We start from the raw sequence: 24252 nt of genomic DNA, 5'->3' as shown, positions 1-24252 counted from the left end.
CACAGAGCCATCCTCTCCCCGTACAGAGGCACAGAGCCATCCTCTCCCCGTACAGGACGCACAGAGCCATCCTCTCCCCGTACAGGACGCACAGAGACATCCTCTCCCCGTACAGGACGCACAGAGACATCCTCTCCCCGTACAGGACGCACAGAGCCATCCTCTCCCCGTACAGGACGCACAGAGCCATAGTCTCCCCGTACAGGACGCACAGAGCCATCCTCTCCCCGTACAGGATGCACAGAGCCATCCTCTCCCCATACAGGACGCACAGAGCCATCCCCTCCCCGTACAGGACGCACAGAGCCATCCTCTCCTCGTACAGGACGCACAGAGCCATCCTCTCCTCGTACAGGACGCACAGAGCCATCCTCTCCCCGTACAGACGCACAGAGCCATCCTCTCCCCGTACAGGACGCACAGAGCCATCCTCTCCCCGTACAGGTAACGGATAGCATTAGATTCGGTCTCATGACACAGATAATTCTCTACCGGTACAGAACGCACAGAGCCATCCTCTCCCCGTACAGGACGCACAGAGACATCCTCTCCCCGCACAGGGCGCACAGAGACATCCTCACCCCATACAGGATGCACAGAGCCATCCCCTCCCCGTACAGGACGCACAGAGCCATCCTCTCCCCGTACAGGACGCACAGAGCTATCCTCTCCCCGTACAGGACGCACAGAGCCATCCTCTCCCCGTACAGGACGCACAGAGCCATCCTCTCCCCGTACAGGACGCACAGAGACATCCTCTCCCCGTACAGGACGCACAGAGACATCCTCTCCCCGTACAGGACGCACAGAGACATCCTCTCCCCGTACAGGACGCACAGAGACATCCTCTCCCCGTACAGGACGCACAGAGCCATCCTCTCCCCGTACAGGACGCACAGAGCCATCCTCTCCCCGTACAGAGGCACAGAGCCATCCTCTCCCCGTACAGGACGCACAGAGCCATCCTCTCCCCGTACAGGATGCACAGAGCCATCCTCTCCCCGTACAGGATGCACAGAGCCATCCTCTCCCCATACAGGACGCACAGAGACATCCCCTCCCCGTACAGGACGCACAGAGCCATCCTCTCCTCGTACAGGACGCACAGAGCCATCCTCTCCCTGTACAGGACGCACAGAGCCATCCTCTCCCCGTACAGACGCACAGAGCCATCCTCTCCCCGTACAGGACGCACAGAGCCATCTTCTCCCCGTACAGGTAACGGATAGCATTAGATTCGGTCTCATGACACAGATAATTCTCTACCGGTACAGAACGCACAGAGCCATCCTCTCCCCGTACAGGACGCACAGAGACATCCTCTCCCCGCACAGGACGCACAGAGCCATCCCCTCCCCGTACAGGACGCACAGAGCCATCCCCTCCCCGTACAGGACGCACAGAGCCATCCTCTCCCCATACAGGACGCACAGAGCCATCCTCTCCCCGTACAGGACGCACAGAGCCATCCTCTCCCCGTACAGGACGCACAGAGCCATCCTCTCCCCGTACAGGACGCACAGAGCCATCCTCTCCCCGTACAGGACGCACAGAGCCATCCTCTCCCCGTACAGGACGCATAGAGCCATCCTCTCCCCGTACAGAGGCACAGAGCCATCCTCTCCCCGTACAGGACGCACAGAGACATCCTCTCCCCGTACAGGACGCACAGAGACATCCTCTCCCCGTACAGGACGCACAGAGACATCCTCTCCCCGTACAGGACGCACAGAGACATCCTCTCCCCGTACAGGACGCACAGAGACATCCTCTCCCCGTACAGGACGCACAGAGCCATCCTCTCCCCGTACAGGACGCACAGAGCCATCCTCTCCCCGTACAGAGGCACAGAGCCATCCTCTCCCCGTACAGGACGCACAGAGCCATCCTCTCCCCGTACAGGACGCACAGAGCCATAGTCTCCCCGTACAGGACGCACAGAGCCATCCCCTCCCCGTACAGGACGCACAGAGCCATCCTCTCCCCGTACAGGACGCACAGAGCCATCCTCTCCCCGTACAGGACGCACAGAGCCATCCTCTCCCCGTACAGGACGCACAGAGCCATCCTCTCCCCGTACAGGACGCACAGAGCCATCCCCTCCCCGTACAGGACGCACAGAGCCATCCTCTCCCCGTACAGGACGCACAGAGCCATCCTCTCCCCGTACAGGACGCACAGAGCCATCCTCTCCCCGTACAGGACGCACAGAGCCATCTTCTCCCCCGTACAGGTCGCACAGAGCCATCCTCACCCCGTACAGGACGCACAGAGCCATCCTCTCCCCATACAGGACGCACAGAGCCATCCTCTCCCCATACAGGACGCACAGAGCCATCTTCTCCCCGTACAGGTAACGGATAGCATTAGATTCGGTCTCATGACACAGATAATTCTCTACCGGTACAGAACGCACAGAGCCATCCTCTCCCCGTACAGGACGCACAGAGCCATCATCTCCCCATACAGGACGCACAGAGCCATCCTCTCCCCATGCAGGACGCACAGAGCCATCCTCTCCCCATACAGGACGCACAGAGCCATCCTCTCCCCATACAGGACGCACAGAGCCATCCTCTCCCCGTACAGGACGCACAGAGCCATCCTCTCCCCGTACAGGACGCACAGAGCCATCCTCTCCCCGTACAGGACGCACAGAGCCATCCTCTCCCCGTACAGGACGCACAGGGCCATCCCCTCCCCGTACAGGACGCACAGAGCCATCCTCTCCCCGTACAGGACGCACAGGGCCATCCCCTCCCCGTACAGGACGCACAGAGCCATCCCCTCCCCGTACAGGACGCACAGAGCCATCCCCCCCCGTACAGGACGCACAGAGCCATCCTCTCCCCGTACAGACGCACAGAGCCATCCTCTCCCCGTACAGGACGCACAGAGCCATCCTCTCCCCGTACAGGTAACGGATAGCATTAGATTCGGTCTCATGACACAGATAATTCTCTACCGGTACAGAACGCACAGAGCCATCCTCTCCCCGTACAGGACGCACAGAGCCATCATCTCCCCATACAGGACGCACAGAGCCATCCTCTCCCCGTACAGGACGCACAGAGCCATCCTCTCCCCGTACAGGACGCACAGAGCCATCCTCTCCCCGTACAGGACGCACAGAGCCATCCTCTCCCCGTACAGGACGCACAGGGCCATCCCCTCCCCGTACAGGACGCACAGAGCCATCCTCTCCCCGTACAGGACGCACAGGGCCATCCCCTCCCCGTACAGGACGCACAGAGCCATCCCCTCCCCGTACAGGACGCACAGAGCCATCCCCCCCCGTACAGGACGCACAGAGCCATCCTCTCCCCGTACAGACGCACAGAGCCATCCTCTCCCCGTACAGGACGCACAGAGCCATCCTCTCCCCGTACAGGTAACGGATAGCATTAGATTCGGTCTCATGACACAGATAATTCTCTACCGGTACAGAACGCACAGAGCCATCCTCTCCCCGTACAGGACGCACAGAGCCATCATCTCCCCATACAGGACGCACAGAGCCATCCTCTCCCCATACAGGACGCATAGTGCCATCCTCTCCCCATACAGGACGCACAGAGCCATCCTCTCCCCGTACAGGACGCACAGAGCCATCCTCTCCCCGTACAGGACGCACAGAGCCATCCTCTCCCCGTACAGGACGCACAGAGCCATCCCCTCCCCGTACAGGACGCACAGAGCCATCCCCTCCCCGTACAGGACGCACAGAGCCATCTTCTCCCCGTACAGGTAACGGATAGCATTAGATTCGGTCTCATGACACGGATAATTCTCTACCGGTACAGAACGCACAGAGCCATCCTCTCCCCGTACAGGACGCACAGAGCCATCCTCTCCCCGTACAGGACGCACAGAGCCATCCTCTCCCCGTACAGGACGCACAGAGCCATCCTCTCCCCGTACAGGACGCACAGAGCCATCCCCTCCCCGTACAGGACGCACAGAGCCATCCCCTCCCCGTACAGGACGCACAGAGCCATCCCCTCCCCGTACAGGACGCACAGAGCCATCCCCTCCCCATACAGGATGCACAGAGCCATCCTCTCCATGTACAGGATGCACAGAGCCATCCTCTCCATGTACAGGACGCACAGAGCCATCCTCTCCCCATACAGGACGCACAGAGCCATCCTCTCCCCGTACAAGACGCACAGAGCCATCCTCTCCCCCTACGATGCACAGAGACATCCTCTCCCCGTACAGGACGCACAGAGCCATCCTCTCCCCGTACAGGACGCACAGAGCCATCCCCTCCCCGTACAGGACGCACAGAGCCATCCCCTCCCCGTACAGGACGCACAGAGCCATCCCCTCCCCGTACAGGACGCACAGAGCCATCCTCTCCCCATACAGGACGCACAGAGCCATCCTCTCCCCGTACAGGACGCACAGAGCCATCCTCTCCCCGTACAGGACGCACAGAGACATCCTCTCCCCGTACAGGACGCACAGAGACATCCTCTCCCCGTACAGGACGCACAGAGACATCCTCTCCCCGTACAGGACGCACAGAGACATCCTCTCCCCGTACAGGACGCACAGAGCCATCCTCTCCCCGTACAGGACGCACAGAGCCATCCTCTCCCCGTACAGAGGCACAGAGCCATCCTCTCCCCGTACAGGACGCACAGAGCCATCCTCTCCCCGTACAGGACGCACAGAGCCATAGTCTCCCCATACAGGACGCACAGAGCCATCCCCTCCCCGTACAGGACGCACAGAGCCATCCTCTCCCCGTACAGGACGCACAGAGCCATCCTCTCCCCGTACAGGACGCACAGAGCCATCCTCTCCCCGTACAGGACGCACAGAGCCATCCTCTCCCCGTACAGGACGCACAGAGCCATCTTCTCCCCCGTACAGGTCGCACAGAGCCATCCTCACCCCGTACAGGTCGCACAGAGCCATCCTCACCCCGTACAGGACGCACAGAGCCATCCTCTCCCCATACAGGACGCACAGAGCCATCCTCTCCCCATACAGGACGCACAGAGCCATCTTCTCCCCGTACAGGTAACGGATAGCATTAGATTCGGTCTCATGACACAGATAATTCTCTACCGGTACAGAACGCACAGAGCCATCCTCTCCCCGTACAGGACGCACAGAGCCATCATCTCCCCATACAGGACGCACAGAGCCATCCTCTCCCCATACAGGACGCACAGTGCCATCCTCTCCCCATACAGGACGCACAGAGCCATCCTCTCCCCGTACAGGACGCACAGAGCCATCCTCTCCCCGTACAGGACGCACAGAGCCATCCTCTCCCCGTACAGGACGCACAGAGCCATCCTCTCCCCGTACAGGACGCACAGAGCCATCCCCTCCCCGTACAGGACGCACAGAGCCATCCCCTCCCCGTACAGGACGCACAGAGCCATCCCCTCCCCGTACAGGACGCACAGAGCCATCTTCTCCCCGTACAGGTAACGGATAGCATTAGATTCGGTCTCATGACACAGATAATTCTCTACCGGTACAGAACGCACAGAGCCATCCTCTCCCCGTACAGGACGCACAGAGCCATCCTCTCCCCGTACAGGACGCACAGAGCCATCCTCTCCCCGTACAGGACGCACAGAGCCATCCTCTCCCCGTACAGGACGCACAGAGCCATCCTCTCCCCGTACAGGACGCACAGAGCCATCCCCTCCCCGTACAGGACGCACAGAGCCATCCCCTCCCCGTACAGGACGCACAGAGCCATCCCCTCCCCGTACAGGACGCACAGAGCCATCCCCTCCCCGTACAGGACGCACAGAGCCATCCCCTCCCCATACAGGATGCACAGAGCCATCCTCTCCATGTACAGGATGCACAGAGCCATCCTCTCCATGTACAGGACGCACAGAGCCATCCTCTCCCCATACAGGACGCACAGAGCCATCCTCTCCCCGTACAGGACGCACAGAGCCATCCTCTCCCCGTACAGGACGCACAGAGCCATCCTCTCCCCGTACAGGACGCACAGAGCCATCCTATCCCCGTACAGGACGCACAGAGCCATCCCCTCCCCGTACAGGACGCACAGAGAGCCATCCCCTCCCCGTACAGGACGCACAGAGAGCCATCCCCTCCCCGTACAGGACGCACAGAGCCATCCCCTCCCCTTACAGGACACACAGAGCCATCCCCTCCCCTTACAGGACACACAGAGCCATCCTCTCCCCATACAGGACGCACAGAGCCATCCTCTCCCCGTACAGGACGCACAGAGCCATCCTCTCCCCGTACAGGACGCACAGAGCCATCCTCTCCCCGTACAGGACGCACAGAGCCATCTTCTCCCCCGTACAGGACGCACAGAGCCATCCCCTCCCCATACAGGACGCACAGAGCCATCCTCTCCCCGTACAGGACGCACAGAGCCATCCTCTCCCCGTACAGGACGCACAGAGCCATCCCCTCCTCATACAGGACGCACAGAGCCATCCCCTCCCCATACAGGACGCACAGAGCCATCCTCTCCCCGTACAGGAAGCACAGAGCCATCTTCTCCCCGTACAGGACGCAAGATAGCCACTTTTCAGATCTTGTTACAGATGACAGCGAACTGTCACAAGCAAAGGTCTATTCACCAGAAAAACATCATCTCTTTGGCTGCAATCTGATCATGGTGGTCCAACAAACAGTAAAGTCAGTCATGACGCGTTTTTCCGCCTACTGAAAATGGCTGTTTCATCAGAGTCAGCCAACATGACACCAGCAACAGCCCTGCCTACAGCAATCTTATGTCATAAACTTATAGTCACAACCACTGTTAGGCCTTATGGATGCCGATTTTCTATGTTACCGACCCGTGCACTGGGGGGGAACAGTTATACAAGAGCTTCCATATATAACCCATTGGACTACCATGTCTGTAACAAGCAGTCCCTGAAACGCCTCCCCCTCTCACTATCTCAACATTCAGAAGAACATCACAAGAACACAGGAATTCCTGTAGGCTGGAGGCAGACATGGGAACATGCAGTTGGTTGGAGAGTGCAATCTATTTGGGAACCAAAAAGGTTTGGAGTAGGGTGTTTTTATTTAGAGCAGTGTCTGTCCATGTAATGGGCCACAGCAGGAGACAGGGAAAGATCCTCTTCCTCTCGGAGGATGGTAAAACTAGCGCCAGAGGTGCTAACTGCTCTTTGTTTCGTCGGCTTATGACAGATGAACCAGCTCGTTAAATAAATGCATTAAGAAATTCCTTCTTTTCACAGCATCTCATTTTCCATTTCCCATCAATATGCAAATGATGGTACCAGCAGTTCTCCCAACAGAAAACGCATCTGGGATTCTCTGCGGTACCAGGGTGGCAAAATGCCCAATACAGACCAAACCCGTCTGTTAACACTTCAAATTCTCTGTTGTACTCGCCCACGAATGAGGTGCACCAACAGCATCGTATGGGGCTCAGAGCAAGACCAGTATATGTGAGGACCATTATTGGCCCTATAGGACTGGAATCACTTACGGTGCATACACACGGGACAAACGACAACGATCTGGGTGTGCTGGATGTTCGATATCGAACATCCAGCACACCATGTACCAACCAACGATGGCCAACAACCCGCGGGTACCTATAGTAACCTGGTCGATATTCAATCAGGAGTGAAAAGTTCATTGCTGGACTTTTCGCTGTCATCGCCGCTTTTCAGAGTGAAAATGTATCGCACTTGTCCCCGCGTATCCCTGTATTCAATTCCAAATCGGCGAAAACGGGACCAGGCGAAAAGGAAAGCATCTAAAAGTGCTATCGTTTTTGGGGAAATCAGCCTGACACCCCCTAAAAGATGGTCTGACATGTGGTTCACTATGGGTACCACCGAATAGCCCTGCTAAAGGTATTTGGGGAGTTTAAATAGGCTCAATAGCTTTAATTTTACGTCTTTTAAAAAGTGGTGAAGAATAGCATTTAGCAAGTTTTTAAAAATAAATAAATAAATAAATAGTCCCATCAAATTTGAGGTACCTGAAAATGGGTGCAAGCATATTTTTAAGTATCTAAATTAAACTTGTAAAAATCGTGTAAAATCCACCTGCCGCAACCACCCGCAATAAAAAAAACGAAAAAAAAAAAAAAAAACACCTGGGGTATACTTGGGGACCCCTCTGAGTCTAGTTCGCTAGTTTTAAAGTTTGTCCTCCAAATTTTTTATTTTTCGACCCCAAAACGAAAGTACTTTTTTGGGGTGTCCGGAGGTTATTTTTAGAATTTTTTTTTTTTACACAGTTAAACTTTGGGGGACTGTCCAAGGGGTGCTGGGGGGTTCCCGCAACTTTGCACCCCAAAACCCCAAATCTGCACTTTTTGGCATCACCTATTCATAGGCGATACTTTATCGCAGGTTTGGTAGCGTAGACTTTTCGCACAGGATTTTGCAAGAATTGAATACGGGGATAACTTGGAATCGGCAAAATTTACGTCATTGGCGAAAAATTAAGGGCGAAAACAGCTTTTCTCTGCTAATTGAATATGGCCCCAAGTTGGCTGGCAAGCACGGGCGATATCGTTATCGTCCATACGTGCCCGCGCTTCGCAGGTTGTTGGTCACCTAAAAATGCACGATATGAGCGATATAGTTATCGTTCATATTGTCCATTTTAATCGTTCCGTGTGTACGCACCATTAGACCTGTAACCCCCGCTTAGGCTGCTCCAGTACTGAAGACACCAGAGTCCCAAACGCTCTCAAAGTAGCCACACTGATTTCTATCAGAGGACTACAAAGTGCGCACAGCAATCCGATCCCATCCCAGCCACGCGAACTAGCTTGTTTTTCTGATTGATTGATGATCAATGTACTGAGCAAGTTTTGTACAGTGCTGTGTACACCTTATGGTAATAATATTTTAGTCAATTAAATTGGATTGTTTTAACTTGAGATACACATGCAATAAACGGGTGTGGTATGTTAAGTCGACATTTACAGTGCCGACATGGATGTTATGTCGACATAAGACATATCCACATGGTCATAATGTCGACACTGGGCATTATCAACAACATTTTTCTAGAGCCCTAACTTTAACTCTAACCTAAACATGTACCATCGACATTGGGCACAGTAATGTCGACATGTGACTGCTGTGAATGTCGACATCATCACCTAGCGTCACATTGGCTATTGATTAATAGACGGCACCTGCTAAGACAATGCCAGCTGATATACCATTGGTAAGATATGTAAATGCTGGTACTCCCTATGATTCCGCCGGATCACAGCAGCGCTACTGCAGTACTGGCAGCGAGCGATGATTATACAGATGAACAGTCAGTGTCTCAGACAGCAGAGTGCTTGTCACCATCGGGCACTGAGCCAGCGACACCGTTACTGCTCGGTAGGAGCTCTGGCTGAGTTACCGTATTGAGCTGTTCCTGCAGCCCTGAAGTCACAAACAGTGGGGGGCCCCCATCAATGCTTACACGGCGCAGTCGGGGGCCGGCTGTAACTCACTCAGCTAATTGTTAGAACCGATTAAAGGTGCAGTTTCCTCTTACGCTTTGCATTTGGGACGGGATTTCTACATTGTAGTTCATAAAATCACAAATTGGTGTAGATCTGAATGTATAATGCCGTAATTTTATCCAGCGGGGCTATTAAAACTCTAGATTGCAATGTATTTAAATCAGCAGAGAAGAACTGCAGCAGAGAAAGTCACCACAAAATCATGTCTCCACACCTATTAAAAGGTAACTATATCATAAGAGATTATTAACAATATAATGGTCACGATCTTTCACAGTCTTCCAGGCGGCAACGCAGATGCAGGCGAGACGTACCAGCATGCCTTTGCCATCCTCAACCGACAGCGAGCCGCAGGTTGTCCGTGTGCGCCAGGAAGAAGACTGTTTAATAACGGTGACAGTTGTGGAGAACCTGACACTAGAGAATAATACCAAGTAACCTGACAAAGCGCCGATGATACCTCTCATAAACACGTATAAGGTTTATTGTGTCTGAAAATGCATCGATGGGAACGGCCAACTCAGATCGCCGCGTACAAACACACTAAGTTTTATGTTCAAACCTTATTATTTTCTCAGTTATTTTATTTATTAACAGTTATTTACATAGTACCAGCACAATTTTCATTGCGCTTTTCAATTTTTAGGACTAAAAGCAAGCGCTTATAGCCAAAAAGGTCAGCTCTAGGGCTGGATTATTTTTCTTAGACCCTTTTACTCCAAACGTACACCAGGATTGCCCTGGCAATAACCTGGGTTATTTGTTTGGTGGATAAGAGGTATCAGTGACGCAATTCTGCTAAACGTTCTAGTAAGAGAAGTTTCTCCCCAGCTGGTGCTGCACCGGTCCCCCAATAGTGCTGAGAGGACAGGCTATCGCTGAGCTCCCCCGTTTACATGGGGCGAGGACCCTGCTTGCTGATAAAGGCGATTTCTGTTATTATTATTATCCTTTATTTATATGGCGCCACAAAGGTTCCGCAGCGCCTTACACAGTATATAAATGAGCACACAAGAAAAAACAGCTACTAGTAATACAAAACAATGCAGGACAAGGACATGGATTATACACATTGCTGCATAACACAAGCAACAGGGCCTCAGCAACCAGGTGTTAGGTGCCAATTGGGGAGTTAGGAGTACATGATACTATAAGGGAGGAAAAGCATAAGGAATGTGTATAAGTCAAAATGAAGTCCTTCGTTCATCTATCTCTATGACAAAAATAGATTTTATTTATGTGTTATTTCCATGAGAAATGTACAAAATAAAGTAGTTTGCCCTATAATTTTTTATCTGTTACATTTTAGCATCTAAATACATCCAGCTAAAATGTGGCTATTATGGGACTGCCCCGCCATCCTAATAGTGAGTACTATAGTTCCGGCTGCTGGTTGCTAGGCCATGCTCCTGTGAGTGGGTGCTATGCCATGCTCCTGTGAGTGGGTGCTATGCCATGCTCCTGTGAGTGGGTGCTTCTTACATGCTAGGCCCACCCACAGAGAGGTGCAGCCATCCCCAACATGCATGATATCAGAGATAAATAAAAGCTAATATTTGCAATATTAAATGAATCAATTACCATGTGATTTTATAAATGTTCCTCCTTCCTACCCCAAATATCAATATCTCTAACTCAGGACAAATTGAGGCTGCAATTTCACATGGACAAACGAGTCTGCAAAGATACATTGTGTTTCTATCTATCTCTTTGGGACAACGGAATGGGTATGAAATACCGCCGACCGCATGGCCGGCGGTTCGATTCCTGTCAGCAGCGGCCCGACATGAGCAGAGTTCGAAGCAGCGGAAGCCCAACAGCGCTGGAAATCCTGATCGTGGATAGGTGAGTATCTACTAACATAACTCCCCTAACCCTCCTTAGGGGTGCCTAACCCTAACTTCCCCCCCAAGTGCCTAACCCTAATCCCCCCTCTAAGTGCTTTACCCTAACCACCCCTTCCCCGCTGCCTAAACCTAAGTCCCCCGGGGGGGTGCCTAACCCTAACCCTCCCTCCCCCTAGCCTAACCCTAACTCTCCCGGGGGGGTGCCTAACCCTAAGTCCCCCCCGGGAGCCCTAAACCTAACCCGTCCGCTCGCGGCGCCCGGCATCGCTACGATCGGGATGCCGGGGCGCCGGTCTCCCGGTGTCGGGGAAATGCGGGCGTCTACATCTAGACGCCCGGCATTTCACCCTTGCCGGGATATGGCAGTCGGGAAGTCGGCTGCCGGTATTTAGGCAGTCGGCTTCCCGGGACAACACTTGCACAGTGGTCATCACTGCTGTCTCTCAGTCTGTCTGTATGTGACACCTGTATAACTGTGTGCTCCTGAGTCTGTATATAGGAGACTGTACTGAGTAATGTGATATGTGACACCTGTATATCTGTGTGCTCCTGAGTCTGTATATAGGAGACTGTACTGAGTAATGTGATATGTGACACCTGTATAACTGTGTGCTCCTGAGTCTGTATATAGGAGACTGTGCTGAGTAATGTGATATGTGACACCTGTATATCTGTGTGCTCCTGAGTCTGTATATGGGAGAATGCGCTGAGTAATGTTATATGTGACACCTGTATATCTGTGTGCTCCAGAGTCTGTATATAGGAGACTATGCTGAGTAATGTGATATGTGACACTTGTATATCTGTGTGCTTCTGAGTCTGTATATGGGAGACTGCGCTGAGTAATGTGATATGTGACACCTGTATATCTGTGTGCTCCTGAGTCTGTATATGGGAGACTGTGCTGAGTAATGTGATATGTGACATACTGTATATCTGTGTGCTCCTGAGTCTGTATATGGGAGACTGTGCTGAGTAATGTGATATGTGACAACTGTGTATCTGTGTGCTCCTGAGTCTGTATATGGGAGACTGTGCTGAGTAATGTGATATGTGACACTTGTATATCTGTGTGCTCCTGAGTCTGTATATGGGAGACTGTGCTGAGTAATGTGATATGTGACACCTGTATATCTGTGTGCTCCTGAGTCTGTATATGGGAGACTGTGCTGAGTAATGTGATATGTGACACCTGTATATCTGTGTGCTCCTGAGTCTGTATATAGGAGACTGCGCTGAGTAATGTGATATGTGAGACCTGTATATCTGTGTGCTCCTGAGTCTGTATATGGGAGACTGTGCTGAGTAATGTGATATGTGACACCTGTATATCTGTGTGCTCCTGAGTCTGTATATGGTAGACTGCGCTGAGTAATGTGATATGTGATACCTGTATATCTGTGTGCTCCTGAGTCTGTATATGGGAGACTGCGCTGTGTAATGTGATATGTGACACCTGTATATCTGTGTGCTCCTGAGTCTGTATATGGGAGACTGCGCTGTGTAATGTGATATGTGACACCTGTATATCTGTGTGCTCCTGAGTCTGTATATGGGAGACTGCGCTGAGTAATGTTATATGTGACACCTGTATATCTGTGTGCTCCTGAGTCTGTATATGGGAGACTGCGCTGAGTAATGTGATATGTGACACCGGTATATCTGTGTGCTCCTGAGTCTGTATATGGGAGACTGTGCTGAGTAATGTGATATGTGACACCTGTATATCTGTGTGCTCCTGAGTCTGTATATGAAGCACAACGGAATGAACATACTGTAGCACTTCGTATACGGGATCAGAGACTCAGTCGTACTCAGATATACAATTGTAGCACATCACATTAATCAGAGCAGTCTCTTAGCGTGTCCTCGATGCATCGCATTATGACTAAAACGCTCTTTTGGCAAAAATAAAAGATGCCCAGGGCTAACCGTGTCTCACGGGACCTGACGCGCCAAAGGGGTCTTCTTGGCGCCAATGCAGCTAAGATGTGAAAGGACACATCTGGATATTTGTGGAATAAGTCCTCAATAAAGGCGAGAGGATTATTATACCAGGAGGAACTAGATTTTAAAATATACTCATTGGATTTCTTGAAGACCGACACATCATCTGTCACATTTTGGAGCCTAGTGCGTTAGTGAAATGGTCGGGTGCATTCCCACCCCCACAATAGGACTGCCCCCCATTAAGTGTAGATGACACAATCTCATCCCAAACAGAACAACTGATCAATCCTCAGACGGGTGTGGACCATTAGGTCTACATTGTCCAGATAGACAGGCAATAGATAGACAGGGACTGAAGGTCGACAGGGTCTGGAGGTTGACACACTAAAGGTCGACAGGGTCTGGAGGTTGACACACTAAAGGTCGACTGGTGACAAGGTCGACAGGTACTGAAGGTCAACAGGAAATAGGTCGACAGGTACAGAAGGTCGACATGCAATAGGTCAACAGGTACAGAAGGTCGACAGGCAATAGGTCGACTGAATGGCGACAGTGTCAGAAGGTCGACAGGTATGAAGGTTGACAGGCAGTAGGTCGACAGGGACTGAAGGTGGACACACTAAAGGTCGACTGGTAACAAGGTCGACAGGGACTGAAGGTGGACACACTAAAGGTCGACTGGTAACAAGGTCGACAGGTGTGAAGGTCGACAGGGACTGAAGGTTGACTGGTAATGTTGACAGGCAGTAGGTCAACATTTTTTTTTTAGGGTTAGTGTCCGGGTTAGGGACTTACTCCGATGGGTCGACTAGTAACAAGGTCGACAGCTATGAAGGTCGACAGGCAGTAAGTCGACACTCAGTCAAATGGTCGATGCTTTTTTTTTTTAGGGTTAGTGTCAGGGTTAGGCACTTACTCCGACAGGTCGACTAGTAACAATGTCGACAGGTAGGTCAACACTCAGTCAAATGGTCAACACTTTTTTTTTAGGGCAAGTGTCAGGGTTAGGCACTTATTCCGACGGTTAGGGTTAGGCACTTACTCCGATGGGTCGACTAGTAACAAGGTCGACAGGCAGTAGGTCGACACTCAGTCAAATTGTCGACACTTTTTCTTTATGGTTAGGCACTCAGGGTTAGGCACTTACCCCGACTGTTAGGGTTAGGCACTTACCCCGACTGTTAGGGTTAGGCACCAGGAGGGAGGGTTAGGGTAAAGATTAGGGCTAGAAAACAAAACAAACCATGTGTCAACCATTTGCATGTCGACCATATGAGGGTTGATCTAATAACCATGTCGACCTTGTTACCAGACGACCTTTAGCGTGTCGGCCTTCAGTCCCTGTCTATCTATTGCCTGTCTATCTTCCATTGTCTACCCAAACATTGGCTATCTAGACAATGTAGACCTAATGACCGGAAACCCCTCAGCCTGCATTGTGTCTTTGTACAGGTGTCTCTACGTTGCAGAAATACACTTTACTCTCGGATTGATGACGTGGGGTGACGAGGGGCTTCGTTGGGGTTCAGTATCCTGACCGATAACAATCGCTTTCACTTGGTCTTTGAGGTCTGATTCATTGTGACCTAGTTCTATGACAAGCAAGGCACTCTGCACAGCTGGTGCTTTCCCTCTCCGTGCTGAGCTCCCCTCTCTCGGTGTTTGCACCCTGTCGGACGCCCCTCTGACTTTTCACAGCTGTTTCACAGGAGCTGATTCGCCACCACACTCACTGTCTTCTAAGCGCGGCCGCCTCCTTCTCCAGTCCTGAGGACGATGCTCGTTACCCCTATAGGACCTGCTGTCATTCCCGCACAGTAACGCAAGCACACAGAACTTTATTTTCATGACCACGTAGGAATACAAACCCGCAAGCCGCAATGACAGCAGGAAAACTCCCTGATCCCAATATCATAAATATTACATTAAATGAAATATCCAAAATGCCCTTAAGTCGTGTGTCGTATATTTTGTCGACATTTATAATGATAACGTGAGCAGGTCGACATGGATAATTTTGTCGATGTTGACATTGCGAATGTAGGCTTTTTGACTAAATCTCCTTAATTCAATGCATGGTGAAAGCAAGATTGTAACTACAAGGTGCGCAGAATATACGTCCACATTAGGAAATGACAATCTCACCTGTGTCTAGAACAACATGCAGTGAGCAGGAATGAGACTTTCTAGTGTCTGAGCTATAGTCCCCACCTGATGCATGTCCTACATTACACTGGGGTCATATGTACAGCACAAGACACTATACTGACATACACGTAAGGCTCTAATGATGCCGACACTGCTACTGTAACGCAATAGAGGGGGATGTACATGTAAGAGGACCCGACGAGCACGTGAGATCATGCACATGTACCCAGCCTTACGCCTACACCAGTCACACAAAGTAAAATGTAGAATTAGTGTTTGTACTCAGGACATGTATGCGCCTTCCGCTGAGCGCTTTGTACATACCCTGTTATTGGGTGTAACGCATGAATGGGGTGTGCAGTAACTGTACGTTACCTTTTCATGAGCTATTAGGGGGGTGCTGTGAGCTATGTCCAAATAGAGGGCATTGCAGGTTACGCAGCGACCTGTCCGTACAGGTGCCAGCCTTGTCTTAGGCCTAAAGCCAACTAACTAGGTCACCCCAACGTAATGCAAGGAAAGTAACGTCTCTCGCCAACCAGAAGCCCATCGTGTGCATACAGATAAGAGAGTGCGATCAATCCAATCATAGCCGCTTCCATATCCGACAGTAATTTGCAGGTCCAAAATTGCCCCGGACGGGCCACACAGCCCCTGATGACACCTTCATGCTGGTTCCTAAAGGGTTAAACAAGTTATTTTGTGCTCAAAAACAAGATTTGCTGCCCCACCATAGGCGTGATTTCGGCGTGCTCAGTGGAGCTGTTAAAGACGTGTGTTCCATTAACGTTACGGCTGTGAAATATGGCGATAAAATGACGGCCGTATGGTGGCAGATTTGCAGCCTGCCGCGTTGCTAAGGGTTTAATCCTCGCTCCAGCGTGCACAGAGCTGTAAAGTGTTTACTGAGAGGATCGTTTGAGGCCATAAAATCCTCTTCCTTCTCCCAAACAAGGCTGAGCGGAGCCATTTGCAGGGCCCAGAATGCTCATCGGGGGAGATGGGAACAGCTGTTCGCACCAGGAGTCCGAAGCTATCTTCCAGAGCAAATTAACTGAAATGGGTGCTTCCTAATTAAATTAGTACGCAAATGAAATGGTTTGCATTGGTGCGCTTGGTTACGATTACAACAGGAGTGCAGACTATTTAACTGAAAGCTAAAATATGGGGCACAGCATTACCTGGAGCTTGCCTGGGCGAGAATCAGGCATACAACCTGCACTGCCTCTACCAATGAGAGCAAGCACGGCAAGGAAGGGGTTACAGGGAACGGATAACGAGGCCTAGCAGGACTACGTATATAGCACTGACAGCACGAAGTATCTGACACATTCCATGTTAGGTTACAGTAAGAACTCTGTAATTACCTGGTTATAAAACGCCAGCATAGTGAGTAGCGCAGTGCAACAGCAAACACATAGTCACCGCTGATCACACAGACCAGAGCCCTGACATAGTGCCTGGTATTCATGGATAGTGTAGCACAATAGTGACCATGGATACAGCAGTACAGTACAGATCAGGTATAGTATAGTACAGAGGGGACCATGGATACAGCAGTGCAGTACAGATCAGGTATAGTATAGTACGGTGGTGACTATAGCAGTGCAGTACAGATCAGGTATAGTATAGTACAGAGGGGACCATGGATACAGCAGTGCAGTACAGATCAGGTATAGTATAGTGGTGACCATGGATACAGCAGTGCAGTACAGATCAGGTATAGTATAGTACAGTGGTGACCATGGATACAGCAGTGCAGTACAGATCAGGTATAGTATAGTACCGGTGGTGACCATGGATACAGCAGTGCAGTACAGATCAGGTATAGTATAGTACAGTGGTGACCATAGCAGTGGAGTACAGATCAGGTATAGTATAGTACAGTGGTGACCATGGATACAGCAGTGCAGTACAGATCAGGTATAGTATAGTACAGTGGTGACCATAGCAGTGGAGTACAGATCAGGTATAATATAGCACAGTGGTGACCATAGCAGTGCAGTACAGATCAGGTATAGTATAGTACAGTGGTGACCATGGATATAGCAGTGCAGCACAGATCAGGTATAGTATAATACAGCGGTGACCATGGATACAGCAGTGCAGTACAGATCAGGTATAGTATAGTACAGTGGTGACCATGGATACAGCAGTGCAGTACAGATCAGGTATAGTATAGTACAGTGGTGACCATGGATACAGCAGTGCAGTACAGATCAGGTATAGTAAAGTACAGTGGTGACCATGGATACAGCAGTGCAGTACAGATCAGGTATAGTATAGTACAGCGGTGACCATGGATACAGCAGTACAGTACAGATCAGGTATAGTATTATAGTACAGTGGTGACCATGGATACAGCAGTGCAGTACAGATCAGGTATAGTAAAGTACAGTGGTGACTATAGCAGTGCAGTACAGATCAGGTATAGTATAGTACAGCGGTGAGCATGGATACAGCAGTGCAGTACAGATCAGGTATAGTATAGCACAACGGTGACCATGGATACAGCAGTGCAGTACATATCAGGTATAGTATAGTACAGTGGTGACCATGGATACAGCAGTGCAGTACAGATCAGGTATAGTATAGTACAGTGGTGACCATAGCAGTGGAGTACAGATCAGGTATAGTATAGTATAGTATAGTGGTGACCATGGATACAGCAGTGTAGTACAGATCAGGTATAGTATAGTACAGGGGTGACCATGGATACAGCAGTGCAGTACAGATCATGTATAGTATAGTACATTACAGTGGTGACCATGGATACAGCAGTGCAGTACAGATCAGGTATAGTATAGTACAGTGGTGACCATAGCAGTGGAGTACAGATCAGGTATAGTATAGTATAGTGGTGACCATGGATACAGCAGTGTAGTACATATCAGGTATAGTATAGTACAGTGGTGACCATAGCAGTGGAGTACAGATCAGGTATAGTATAGTATAGTATAGTGGTGACCATGGATACAGCAGTGTAGTACAGATCAGGTATAGTATAGTACAGGGGTGACCATGGATACAGCAGTGCAGTACAGATCAGGTATAGTATAGTACAGTGGTGACCATGGATACAGCAGTGCAGTACAGATCAGGTATAGTATAGTACAGTGGTGACCATAGCAGTGGAGTACAGATCAGGTATAGTATAGTATAGTGGTGACCATGGATACAGCAGTGCAGTACAGATCAGGTATAGTATTAGTGGTGACCATGGATACAGCAGTGCAGTACAGATCAGGTATAGTATAGTACCGGTGGTGACCATGGATACAGCAGTGCAGTACAGATCAGGTATAGTATAGTACAGCGGTGACCATGGATACAGCAGTGCAGTACAGATCAGGTATAGTATAGTACAGTGGTGACCATGGATACAGCAGTGCAGTACAGATCAGGTATTTTATAGTACAGCGGTGACCATAGCAGTGCAGTACAGATCAGGTATAATATAGTACAGTGGTGACCATGGATATAGCAGTGCAGTACAGATCAGGTATAGTATAGCACAGTGGTGACCATGGACATTGCAGTGCAGTACAGATCAGGTATAGTATAGCACAGTGGTGACCATAGCAGTGCAGTACAGATCAGGTATAGTATAGCACAGTGGTGACCATAGCAGTGCAGTACAGATCAGGTATAATATAGCACAGGGGTAACCATGGATACAGCAGTGCAGTACAGATCAGGTATAGTATAGTACAGCGGTGACCATGGATATAGCAGTGCAGTACAGATCAGGTATAGTATAGTACAGTGGTGACCATAGCAGTGGAGTACAGATCAGGTATAGTATAGTATAGTGGTGACCATGGATACAGCAGTGCAGTACAGATCAGGTATAGTATAGTACAGTGGTGACCATGGATACAGCAGTGCAGTACAGATCATGTATAGTATAGTACATTACAGTGGTGACCATGGATACAGCAGTGCAGTACAGATCAGGTATAGTATAGCACAGCGGTGACCATGGATACAGCAGTGCAGTACAGATCAGGTATAGTATAGTACAGTGGTGACCATGGATACAGCAGTGCAGTACAGATCAGGTATAGTATTGTACAGTGGTGACCATAGCAGTGCAGTACAGATCAGGTATAGTACAGTACAATGGTGACCATGGATACAGCAGTGCAGTACAGATCAGGTATAGTATAGCACAGTGGTGACCATAGCAGTGCAGTACAGATCAGGTATAGTATAGCACAGCGGTGACCATGGATACAGCAGTGCAGTACAGATCAGGTATAGTATAGTACAGTGGTGACCATGGATACAGCAGTGCAGTACAGATCAGGTATAGTATTGTACAGTGGTGACCATAGCAGTGCAGTACAGATCAGGTATAGTACAGTACAATGGTGACCATGGATACAGCAGTGCAGTACAGATCAGGTATAGTATAGCACAGTGGTGACCATAGCAGTGTAGTACAGATCAGGTATAGTATAGCACAGGGGTGACCATGGATACAGCAGTGCAGTACAGATCAGGTATAGTATAGTACAGCGGTGACCATGGATATAGCAGTGCAGTACAGATCAGGTATAGTATAGTACAGTGGTGACCATAGCAGTGGAGTACAGATCAGGTATAGTATAGTATAGTGGTGACCATGGATACAGCAGTGCAGTACAGATCATGTATAGTATAGTACATTACAGTGGTGACCATGGATACAGCAGTGCAGTACAGATCAGGTATAGTATAGCACAGCGGTGACCATGGATACAGCAGTGCAGTACAGATCAGGTATAGTATTGTACAGTGGTGACCATAGCAGTGCAGGACAGATCAGGTATAGTACAGTACAATGGTGACCATGGATACAGCAGTGCAGTACAGATCAGGTATAGTATAGCACAGTGGTGACCATAGCAGTGTAGTACAGATCAGGTATAGTATAGCACAGGGGTGACCATGGATACAGCAGTGCAGTACAGATCAGGTATAGTATAGTACAGTGGTGACCATGGATATAGCAGTGCAGTACAGATCAGGTATAGTATAGTACAGTGGTGACCATAGCAGTGGAGTACAGATCAGGTATAGTATAGTATAGTGGTGACCATGGATACAGCAGTGCAGTACAGATCATGTATAGTATAGTACATTACAGTGGTGACCATGGATACAGCAGTGCAGTACAGATCAGGTATAGTATAGCACAGCGGTGACCATGGATACAGCAGTGCAGTACAGATCAGGTATAGTATAGTACAGTGGTGACCATGGATACAGCAGTGCAGTACAGATCAGGTATAGTATTGTACAGTGGTGACCATAGCAGTGCAGTACAGATCAGGTATAGTACAGTACAATGGTGACCATGGATACAGCAGTGCAGTACAGATCAGGTATAGTATAGCACAGTGGTGACCATAGCAGTGCAGTACAGATCAGGTATAGTATAGTACAGTGGTGACCATGGATACAGCAGTGCAGTACAGATCAGGTATAGTATAGTACAGTGGTGACCATGGATACAGCAGTGCAGTACAGATCAGGTATAGTATAGTACAGTGGTGACCATGGATACAGCAGTGCAGTACAGATCAGGTATAGTATAGCACAGTGGTGATCATAGCAGTACAGTACAGATCAGGTATAGTATAGCACAGTGGTGACCATAGCAGTGCAGTACAGTACAGATCAGGTATAGTATAGTACAGTGGTGACCATAGCAGTGCAGTACAGATCAGGTATAGTATAGCACAGTGGTGACTATAGCAGTGCAGTACAGATCAGGTATAGTATAGTACAGTGGTGACCATAGGAGTGCAGTACAGATCAGGTATAGTATAGTACAGTGGTGACCATAGCAGTGCAGTACAGATCAGGTATAGTATAGTACAGTGGTGACCATGGATACAGCAGTGCAGTACAGATCAGGTATAGTATAGTACAGTGGTGACCACAGCAGTGCAGTACAGATCAGGTATAGTATAGCACAGTGGTGACTATAGCAGTGCAGTACAGATCAGGTATAGTATAGTACAGTGGTGACCATAGGAGTGCAGTACAGATCAGGTATAGTATAGTACAGTGGTGACCACAGCAGTGCAGTACAGATCAGGTATAGTATAGCACAGTGGTGACTATAGCAGTGCAGTACAGATCAGGCATAGTATAGTACAGTGGTGACCATAGCAGTGCAGTACAGATCAGGTATAGTATAGCACAGTGGTGACTATAGCAGTGCAGTACAGATCAGGCATAGTATAGTACAGTGGTGACCATAGCAGTGCAGTACAGATCAGGTATAGTATAGCACAGTGGTGACTATAGCAGTGCAGTACAGATCAGGTATAGTATAGTACAATGGTGACCATAGCAGTGCAGTACAGTGTAGAACAGATGCCAATGTAAGTAAATGTGTTCAGTGCTCCCAGGGAAATGAGCTGTAGGGGGCGCACTCCATGTCACACAGAGACTACTTTCAAACATTTTAGCAGCAAATGAATTGCATATATCACTGCATTAAACCTCACTCATGTATTTGTACAGCTGCTGACCCCTCACCCCATTAATAGATTCACTCGTATGTGATGCAAATGAAACCCATTAGACAGAACAGAACCACGTCAGGCTCTGGAGCATGAGCTGCATTGAAGAAACACTTACCTGTATTAATATTGGCAATTATACATTAGCGATGCTTGGGAATTACACTGGGCGGTGATATCAATAGGCTGCATATAAATGAGTATTATACAGAAAGATTGATGCGAGTGTATCAGACGGCTGGTGCCAACTGTGTGTGTAAATGTAATATATCCCCGGGTACCTATTTACTGGGAGACTTACACACCTACTGTACATATTAATATAGCACTGTCCATATATACATCACTATCAGCCTATCCATTCACTAGGAGCCTGTGGCATCTCTGAGAATGCAGCCTATCTAGTCACTAGGAACCAGTGACATCACTGAGAATGCAGCCTATCCCTTCACTAGGAGCCAGTCACATCACTGAGAGCGCAGCTTATCCAGTCACTAGGAGCCAGTCACATCAGTGAGAGTGCAGCCTATCCAGTCACTAGGAACCAGTGACATCACTGAGAATGCAGCCTGTCCATTCACTAGGAGCCAGTGACATCACTGAGAGCGCAGCTTATCCAGTCACTAGGAGCCAGTGATATCACTGAGAGTGTAGCCTATATAATTACTAGGAACCAGTCACATCACTGAGCGCAGTGTACCCAGTCACTATGAGAAACTGACATCACTGAAGCACTTTGTGCACCTAGAGAGTGACCTAGAAACAAAACCCTGTTTTCTGATGAATCTCTCCGTGTAGGTCTTGATTTCAGTCTGATACTGTACATAATGATAGGACTCCCGGATCCACCAATTCACCAGGGGATTAATGAAGTGATTCAGGGTGAATAGTGTCACTGGGGCTTCAACCAACAATGCAGCACATCGCACCTCATATTTCCGATCTTTGCGTCAGCCGCCAGGATCTCCCGGATTAAACATTTATAACTTTGACGATTATGTCACGGCCATATCACGTCTCTATCCTTCTCCCCCTTACTGAGGGTTACTTCCAGAACTCTGTTTCTAATAGCCAAATTGTCACCATTCTTGATGCACGGTTTCAGGACATGAGAAACTGAAAGTATACTGGTAACCTACACACAGCTGGACACTGAGCAGACATGTGAACATAGAGCTAAATATATCTCATACTGACAGTTACTTCTGTATCATTCCTGGTATATTCATCTTTCTACATCCCAGCATGAAGCAAACCAGGGTGGGGAGGGTTAGGGTGTCGGGAGGGTTAGGGTGTGGGGTGGGGAGGGTTAGGGTGTGGGGTGAGGAGGGTTAGGGTGGGGAGGGTTGGGGTGGGGAAGGTTAGGGCGTGGGGTGGGGAGGGTTAGGGCGTGGGGTGGGGAGGGTTAGGGCGTGGGGAAGGTTAGGGTGTGGGGTGAGGAGGGTTAGGGTGGGGAAGGTTGGGGTGGGGAAGATTAGGGCGTGGGGTGGGGAGGGTTAGGGCGTGGGGTGGGGAGGGTTAGGGTGGAGAAGGTTAGGGTGTGGTGTGGGGTGGATTAGGGTGTGGAGGGTTAGGGTGTGGTGTGGAGGTTTAGGGTGCGGTGAGGAGGGTTAGGGTGTGGGGTGGGGAGGGTTAGGGTGCGGGGTGGGGAGGGTCAGGGTGCGGGGTGGGGAGGGTCAGGGTGCGGGGTGGGGAGGGTTAGGGTGCGGGGTGGGGAGGGTTAGGGTGCGGGGTGGGGAAGGTTAGGGTGCGGGGTGGGGAAGGTTAGGGTGCGGGGTGGGGAAGGTTAGGGTGCGGGGTGGGGAGAGTTAGAGAGTTAGGGTGTGGGGTGGGGAGGGTTAGGGTGTGGGGTGGGGAGGGTTAGGGTGCGGTGTGGGGAGGGTTAGGGTGCGGTGTGGGGAGGGTTAGGGTGCGGTGTGAAGGGTTAGGGTGCGGTGTGGGGAGGGTTAGGGTGTGGGGTGGGGAGGGTTAGGGTGCGGTGAGGAGGGTTAGGGTGCGGTGTGCGGAACCAAAGTAACATGGGACAATATAACGCACGTCTCCGAGATGAATAAGACAAATATAGCTGCTAGCGATTCAGACACCCCGATATTTCCTATAGTCATTCTCTAAACAGCAGCGGCAGCTCCCAGGGCTGAAGAGGAGACTTGCCGTTACAGCTCCCAGCTACTTTTGTGGCTTGATAAATAAGGCGGCCAAGGCCAGCCATGGGAAATGCACGCGTGGGACCTGCCACAGCTGTCTGTACATAGCAGAGACGTTCAGACATAAAAAGAGGCAGGAAAGGCATGTCCCCTCCGAGAGCTCC

The 24252-nt window shown here is 50.2% G+C and overlaps 1 protein-coding gene across 1 annotated transcript in view; it reads right to left on the bottom strand.

The window, feature by feature from the left end:
* The window catches only part of LOC148442041 (zinc finger CCCH domain-containing protein 3-like), an 87420-nt gene that overhangs the window by 6560 nt on the left and 56608 nt on the right, over nt 1-24252 (bottom strand). The gene's annotated exons all lie outside the window — the stretch shown is intronic.

This window comes from Taudactylus pleione, unplaced genomic scaffold, assembly GCF_031769625.1.
Source record: "Taudactylus pleione unplaced genomic scaffold, aTauple2 ptg001647l, whole genome shotgun sequence".
Classification (NCBI taxonomy): Eukaryota; Metazoa; Chordata; class Amphibia; order Anura; family Myobatrachidae; genus Taudactylus; species Taudactylus pleione.
The sequence above is the reverse complement of the archived record's forward strand: the minus strand, read 5'-3'. Positions and strand labels throughout refer to the sequence as shown.